This window comes from Sciurus vulgaris (assembly GCF_902686455.1).
Source record: "Sciurus vulgaris genome assembly, chromosome: 8".
In the NCBI taxonomy this organism is placed as follows: domain Eukaryota; kingdom Metazoa; phylum Chordata; class Mammalia; order Rodentia; family Sciuridae; genus Sciurus; species Sciurus vulgaris.
Window position 1 is genome coordinate 106825065 of NC_136468.1, and position 8054 is coordinate 106833118.

Here is an 8054-nt window from a genome sequence, read left to right on the forward strand (position 1 = left end):
AATACCACCAAATATCAGCCACAGAGAAGCACTCAATATTTTCTAAACAGATAATCCAACCGTTTGCTCAGAGAATGTCCTTCTTTTCATAGTGTTTGCAGGAAAATCCCTTTACCCTTCAAGATCCTACTCAAATATTTGCTCCTCACTGATGCTTTCTCTAGCTGAATTCATGGATCTATCCTATAACTCCATCATGTTTTTTCAGGATAATATCTGTCCTGTAGTCACTAACCACAATACGTATTTTTATCTCAGTATATATTTGTATCCTTCATTAGAATGGGAGACCAGACACTATCTCCTTGGCATCCTAGAATTTAGGATGGATCATGGACCTCTGGATCTCTGGAATTGACTTTCAGTGCATAGATTCAGGCTTATTCATGCATTGAATAATGGAAGGTTACAAAGATACCAGAGAGAGAGTATTTGGAAGACTCTGGTCAGAAGTGTTCAAATACTTTTTGCTCTTTAATTATTTTAACATGTGTCTATACTGACCCAATTTATTATTTATGTCTACTTTAATTCATTGAAAAAGAAGATTTGTCTGTACCTATTTATGGAAGGAAAAGGTATGATTCAACTGATCAACAATTCCCAGTATGTGCACATAATATCTCCTGAGAAGAGATTCAGGAACTATCTTCCATATTTAGAAACTGTTCAAAGATCCAATTGGTCTTTGATGCCTAGTGACTTCCAGGGTAAATAAAAACTTGTGATTACCCTAGGGATTGCTGGTTTCCATTTTTAGCCCTCAGTGCTTGACTAAATACCACATGAAAATAAGAAACCTATACCAACTTTCTTAATTAAAGCTGTATCTGGTTATGGAAACACTTAAAACACTTAAAATGAATTGCACATGGCTTGCTCCTGGCATAAATTCAGGAACAACTTCCTGTTCTTAGTCCTTGATAGGCAGGAGCAATCCAAGACTAACTGAAGTTATGACTAAGTCCTAACTGGTCAGTTTAACATTTACCTGGTAATATTTTATTATATTCAGTTTAAAAGTACTTCACTGGCCCACTGACCATTTTGCTTTAACCTCATAACCAAGTGCTGCCAGAAATCCCACAGCATATCAAAGAATTTGAGTGTCCATACAAATTGAATCTATGCAAGGGGCTGAAGGATAACGTTCATAGACTTGTTTTTCTTTTTGTTTTTGTATTTTTGTATTTTTGTTTTTTTACTAGCAGAGGACATTTGTTTCCAGACTGAAGGTTTCTTGATCATCAGAACTACACGAGGAATCATGGGCTGTTCCTATAGTCTCAAATACAGAAACCTATGATCCAAAGGAATAAGGATGACAGGACAGGGCCCAGTCATCCATACTTCATCGTGATAAGGCCAGAGAACTGTTGTCATTGTGGCGATTACACAGGAAGTGAAAATTTTATAAAAACTACAGTTAATGAATTGGAATTGATAACATTAATGAAAGCAATTAAAAGATATCAAATTAGATCCTGAAATGGCTTAGATACTTTTAATTTCCTCTCTTAGAAAGTAAAGAGGAAAGGGAAGGCATTTCACCCCAACAGGGAGTCACAGAACCATGCTTTCTAAATGATTCCAGTCTGTTAATGCTCACAGTTCCGTGGTAACACCTGTATTATGTTTGCTTCCTTGGGTCTGGGCCAGACTCTCCAAAGTCTCAGCTTGGGATGAGAAGAGGCAATATCAGTGCTACAAAATATGAAAAATGAACTCTTTTGAATGTTCCAGAAGGTTTTTTTTTTTTTTTATTTTTTTTTCTGTTATTTTTTCCCTTCCCCCCACCCCTCCCACCCCTGTTTACCCTCTATACAGTACTTCCTTCCTCCATACTTGCCCCCTCCCTAACCCTAACTCTAACCCTAACACTAACCCTTCCCTCCCCCCCATTATGTGTCATCCTCCACTTATTAGCGATATCATTCGTCCTTTGGCTTTTTGAGATTGGCGTATCTCACTTAGCATGATATTCTCCAATTTCATCCATTTGCCTGCAAATGCCATAATTTTATCATTCTTTATGGCTGAGTAATATTCCATTGTATATATATATACCACAGTTTCTTTATCCACTCATCAATTGAAGGGCATCTAGGTTGGTTCCACAGTCTGGCTATTGTGAATTGAGCAGCTATGAACATTGATGTGGCTGTATCTCTGTAGTATGCTGATTTTAAGTCCTTTGGGTATAGGCCAAGGAGTGGGATAGCTGGGTCAAATGGAGGGTCCATTCCAAGTTTTCTAAGGAATCTCCACACTGCTTTCCAGAGTGGCTGCACTAATTTGCAGCCCCACCAGCAGTGTATGAGTGTACCTTTCTCCCCACATCCTCGCCAACATCTGTTGTTGCTCGTATTCTTGATAATTGCCATTCTAATTGGGGTGAGATGAAATCTTAGGGTGGTTTTGATTTGCATTTCTCTTATTACTAGAGATGTTGAACATTTTTCCATATGTTTGTTGATTGCTTGTAGATCTTCTTCTGTGAAGTGTCTATTCATTTCCTTAGCCCATTTGTCGACTGGATTATTTGAATTCATGGAGTAGAGTTTTTTGAGTTCTTTATAGATTCTGGAGATTAGCGCTCTATCTGAAGTATGATTGGCAAAGATATTCTCCCACTCTGTAGGCTCTTTCTTCGCATTGCTGATAGTTTCCTTTGCTGAGAGAAAGCTTTTTAGTTTGAATCTATCCCAGTGGTTGATTCTAGCTTTTATTTCTTGTGCTATGGGAGTCCTGTTAAGGAAGTCTGATCCTAGACCAATAAGGTGAAGATTTGGACCTACTTTTTCTTCTATAATCTACAGGGTCTCTGGTCTGATTCCGAGGTCCTTAATCCATTTTGAGTTTAGTTTCGTGCATGGTGAGAGATATGGGTTTAGTTTCATTCTGTTGCATATGGATTTCCAATTCTCCCAGCACCATTTGTTGAAGAGGCTATCTTTTCTCCATTGCATATTTTGGGCACCTTTGTCTAGTATGAGAAAATTGTATTTATTTGTGTTTGTGTTCGTGTCCTCTATTCTGTACCATTGATCTACCTTTCTATTTTGGTACCAATACCATGCCGTTTTTGTTACTATTGCTTTGTAGTAGAGTTGAAGATCTGGTATTGCAATACCCCCTGTTTCACTCTTCCTGCTAAGGATTGCTTTAGCTATTCTGGGTTTCTTATTCTTCCAGATGAATTTCATAATTGCTTGCTCTATTTCTATAAGGTACGTCATTGGGATTTTAATTGGAATTACATTGAATTTGTATAGCACTTTTGGTAGTATGGCCATTTTGACAATATTAATTCTTCCTATCCAAGAACATGGAAGATCTTTCCATTTTCTAAGGTGTTCTTTAATTTCTTTCTTTAGTGTTGTATAGTTCTCATTGTAGAGGTCTTTCACCTCTTTTGTGAGATTGATTCCCAAGTATTTTATTTTTTTCGGGGCTATTGTGAATGGGGTAGTTTTCCTAATTTCTCTTTCTGAAGATTCATCACTTATGTATAAAAATGCGTTGGATTTATGGGCATTGATCTTGTAACCTGCTACTTTACTGAATTCACTAATGAGTTCTAAGAGTTTTCTGGTGGAATTTCCAGGTTCCTCTAAATATATAATCATGTCATCAGCGAACAGGAATAGTTTGAGTTCTTCTTTTCCAATTCGTATCCCTTTAATTTCTTTGGTTTGTCTAATTGCTCTGGCCAGAGTCTCAAGAATGATGTTGAATAGAAGGGGTGAAAGAGGGCATCCCTGCCTTGTTCCAGTTTTTAGGGGGAATGCTTTCAGTTTTTCACCATTTAGAATGATATTAGCCATGGGCTTAGCATAAATGGCCTTTACAATGTTAAGGAATGTTCCCACTATCCCTATTTTTTCTAGTGTTTTGAGCATGAAGGGGTGCTGTATTTTATCAAATGCTTTTTCTGCATCTATTGAAATAATCATGTGATTCTTGACTTTAAGTCTATTAATATGGTGAATTACGTTTATTGATTTCCTGATGTTGAACCAACCTTGCATCCCTGGGATGAAACCCACTTGATCATGGTGCACTATCTTTTTAATATGTTTTTGTATGCGATTTGCCAAAATTTTGTTGAGAATTTTTGCGTCGATGTTCATTAAGGATATTGGTCTGAAATTTTCTTTCCTTGATGAGTCTCTGTCTGGTTTAGGTATCAGTGTGATATTGGCTTCATAGAATGAGTTTGGGAGGGTTCCCTCCTCTTCTATTTTATGGAATACTTTGAGAAGCATTGGAATGAGCTCTTTAAAGGTTTTGTAGAACACGGCTGAGAACCCATCTGGTCCCGGACTTTTCTTTGTTGGTAGGCTTTTGATGACTTCTTCTATTTCAGTACTTGAAATTGGTCTATTTAAATTGTTTATGTCCTCCTCGTTCAGTTTAGGCAATTTATATGTCTCCAGAAACCTGTTGATGCCTTCAAAATTTTCTATTTTGTTGGAGTATAGATTTTCAAAATAGCTTCTAATTATGTTTTGTATTTCATTCCTGTCTGTTGTGATATTTCCTTGTTCATTCCGAATTTTAGTGATTTGGGTTTTCTCTCGTCTTCTCTTTGTTAGTGTGGCTAAAGGTTTATCAATTTTGTTTATTTTTTCGAAGAACCAACTATTTATTTTGTCAAATTTTTGTATTGTTTCTTTTGTTTCAATTTCATTGATTTCAGCTCTGAGTTTAACTATTTCCTGTCTTCTACTACTTTTGGTGTTGGTCTGTTCTTATTCTAGGGCTTTGAGCTGTAGTGTTAGGTCGTTTATTTGTTGAGTTTTACTTCTTTTATTAAATGTGCTCCATGAAATAAATTTCCCTCTAAGTACTGCTTTCATAGTGTCCCAGAGATTTTGATATGATGTTTTTTTGTTCTCATTTACCTCTAAGAATTTTTTAATTTCCTTCCTAATATCTTCTGTTATCCATTTATCAAATAATAGCATATTGTTTAATCTCCAGATGTTGGAATAGTTTCTGTGTTTTACTCTTTCATTTATTTCTAACTTCAATCCATTATGATCTGATAGAATACATGCTAGTGTCTCTATCTTCTTGTATTTGCTAACATTAGCTTTGTGGCATAATATATGGTCTATTTTAGAGAAGGATCCATGTGCTGCTGAGAAGAAAGTGTATTCGCTCTTGGTTGGATGGTATATTCTATAAATGTCCGTTAAGTCTAAATTATTGATTGTGTTATTGAGATCTATGGTTTCTTTGTTCAATTTTTGTCTGGAAGATCTGTCCAGTAGTGAGAGAGGCATGTTAAAATCACCTAGTATTATTGTGTTATGGTCCATTTGGTTTCTGAAATTGAGTAGGATTTGTTTGACATACATGGATGAGCCACTGTTTGGGGCATAGATGTTTATGATTTTTATATCTTGTTGATTTATGCTTCCCTTAAGCAGTATGAAATGACCTTCTTTATCCCTTCTGATTACTTTGGCTTGAAGTCCACATTATCTGAAATGAGGATGGATACTCCAATTTTTTTGCTGAGTCCATGTGCATGGTATGTTTTTCCCCATCCTTTCACCTTTAGTCTATGGGTATCTTTTTCTATGAGATGAGTCTCTTGCAGGCAACATATTGTTGGATTTTTCTTTTTAATCCAATCTGCCAGTCTATGTCTTTTGATTGATGAATTCAGGCCATTAACATTCAGGGTTATTATAGAGATATGATTTGGTTTCCTGGTCATTTGGTTCATTTTTTAAATTTTATTTATTTATTTGTTTGACACAACTTGTTTCCTCCTTTATTTGGCTATTTCTTTAGGCTAGTTCCTCCTGTTGCTGATTTGCATCGTTGTTTTTCACATCTTCCTCATGGAATATTTTGCTGAGAATGTTCTGTAATGCTGGCTTTCTTTTCGTAAATTCTTTTAACTTTTGTTTATCATGGAAGGATTTTATTTCATCATCAAATTTGAAGGTAAGTTTTGCTGGGTATAAGATTCTTGGTTGGCATCCATTTTCTTTCAGGGCTTGAAAAATGTTGTTCCAGGCCCTTCTAGCTTTTAGGGTCTGGATTGAAAAATCTGCTGATATGCGTATTGGTTTCCCCCTGAATGTAATTTGGTTCTTTTCTCTCACAGCCTTTAAAATTCTGTCTTTATTTTGTATGTTAGGTATTTTCATTATAATGTGCCTTGGTGTGGGTCTGTTGTAATTTTGTGTATTTGGAGTCCTATAAGCCTCTTGAACTTGATTTTCCATTTCATTCTTCAGATTTGGGAAATTTTCTGATATTATTTCATTGAATAAATTGTTCATTCCTTTCCTTGTTTCTCTAGGCCTCCCTCAATCCCAATAATTCTTAAATTTGGCCTTTTCATGATATCCCATAGTTCTTGTAGATTCTGTTCATGATTTCTTACCATCTTCTCTGTTTGTTCAACTTTGTTTTCAAGGTTAAATATTTTGTCTTCAATGTCTGAGGTTCTGTCTTCCAGGTGTTCTATCCTACTGATATAGGAGTTTCTATGGAGTTCTTAATTTGGTTTATTGTTTCCTTCATGTCAAGGATTTCTGCTTGGTTTTTTTTCAATATCTCTAACTCTTTATTGAAATGATCTTTTGCTTTCTGTATTTGCTCTTTTAATTGTCGATTGGTGCGATCATTCAATGCCTGCATTTGCTCTTTCATCTCATCATTCAGTGCGTGCATTTGCTCTTTCATCTCATCGTTTGCTTCTCTGATCATTTTAATTATGTAGAATCTGAACTCCTTTTCTGTCATTTCTTCTGCCATGCTGTCATTGGGTTTTATTGATGTAACATCTAGATTTGTTTGCAGCATTTTCTTTCCTTGTTTTCTCATATTGTTCAGGTATCAGTGGACTGCTGAGATATTGCAGATTTCCTCTATTGACTTACAATGTTCCTGAAGATTTCTATATATATCCCCCCTTAGACTTCAGTAGCCTGAAGTCTTGGAGGAAGTTGATAATGCAGTGCTCCACAAGGAAGCTGCCTCTCTAGGAGTGGTGGCCTTCAGGTGGGGTATAATCCCTGGTAGTGGGCAGAGGTGCCTCCACTTGTTGACCAGTGGTCATTAAAAGGGGACCTAGGCTGCAGGCTGAGGCAAGGCCTGTTTGGGCCTGAGTCTCTGGTTTTACCGTCCTTGTGGGGAAACCTCACCCAGCAGGGAAGACTCACCCGGTGGGGAGGTGTCGCTGGTCAGTTCCCTCCTAGAGGTTCCCCTCAATTTACAGCTACCACCTGGGCTTGGCTGCCTTCCTCTGCAAAGTTCCCAGGGGCCCGGCCCTACCTCCTTTGCCTGGGAGCCTCACCCTTCGCAGATGAATCTCCTTAGGCTGCCCCTCCTCAGAGAATCTGCCCACAGGCCTGGAACCTTCGCTCCGCCCTAAGCGTGTCTCTGTGCGGCTCTTCCACCAAGAAGCCTCCTAGATCCTGGGACCCTGCTCTGCACCTAATTGCCTGGCTATGTGGCCCCTCCTCTGAGCAGCCACCTGGGGCCCCGTACAATCACTCTGAGTCCCAGAGATCCACCACACGCCTCTTTCTCCAGACAGCCGCCCAGTATTCCAGTGCGATCACTAGGAGTCCAAGAAACTCACTGCATGCCTCCTCCTCCCACCAACCACCCGTAGCCCGGGGCAATCAATCATTCCGAGTCGAAGTGACCCTCCCCGTTCCTCCTCCTTCTCCAGATAACCCCCCGGGTGTTCAGGAGTGGTCGCTCTGAGTGGCTCTGAATCCACGTGACCCGCTGCACGCGTCCTCTGGGCAACCGCCCAGAGCTCTGGTGTGGCTACTCAAGACCAAGCGACCCACCACGCTTCCCCTCCAGGCAGCCCCCCTGTGTTCAGGAGCTGTCACTTTAAGTCCAAACAACTCACCACTCGCCTTCTCCTCTGAGCAGCCGCCTGGAGCGCTAATGCAGTCACTGCGAGTCCAAACGACCCACCGCGCTCCTCCTCCTCCTCCTCCTACTCCTCTGGGCAGGCCCCGGGGTTCAGAAGTGGTCTGAGTCCAAACAGCTCGCCTCGCAGCCCCTCC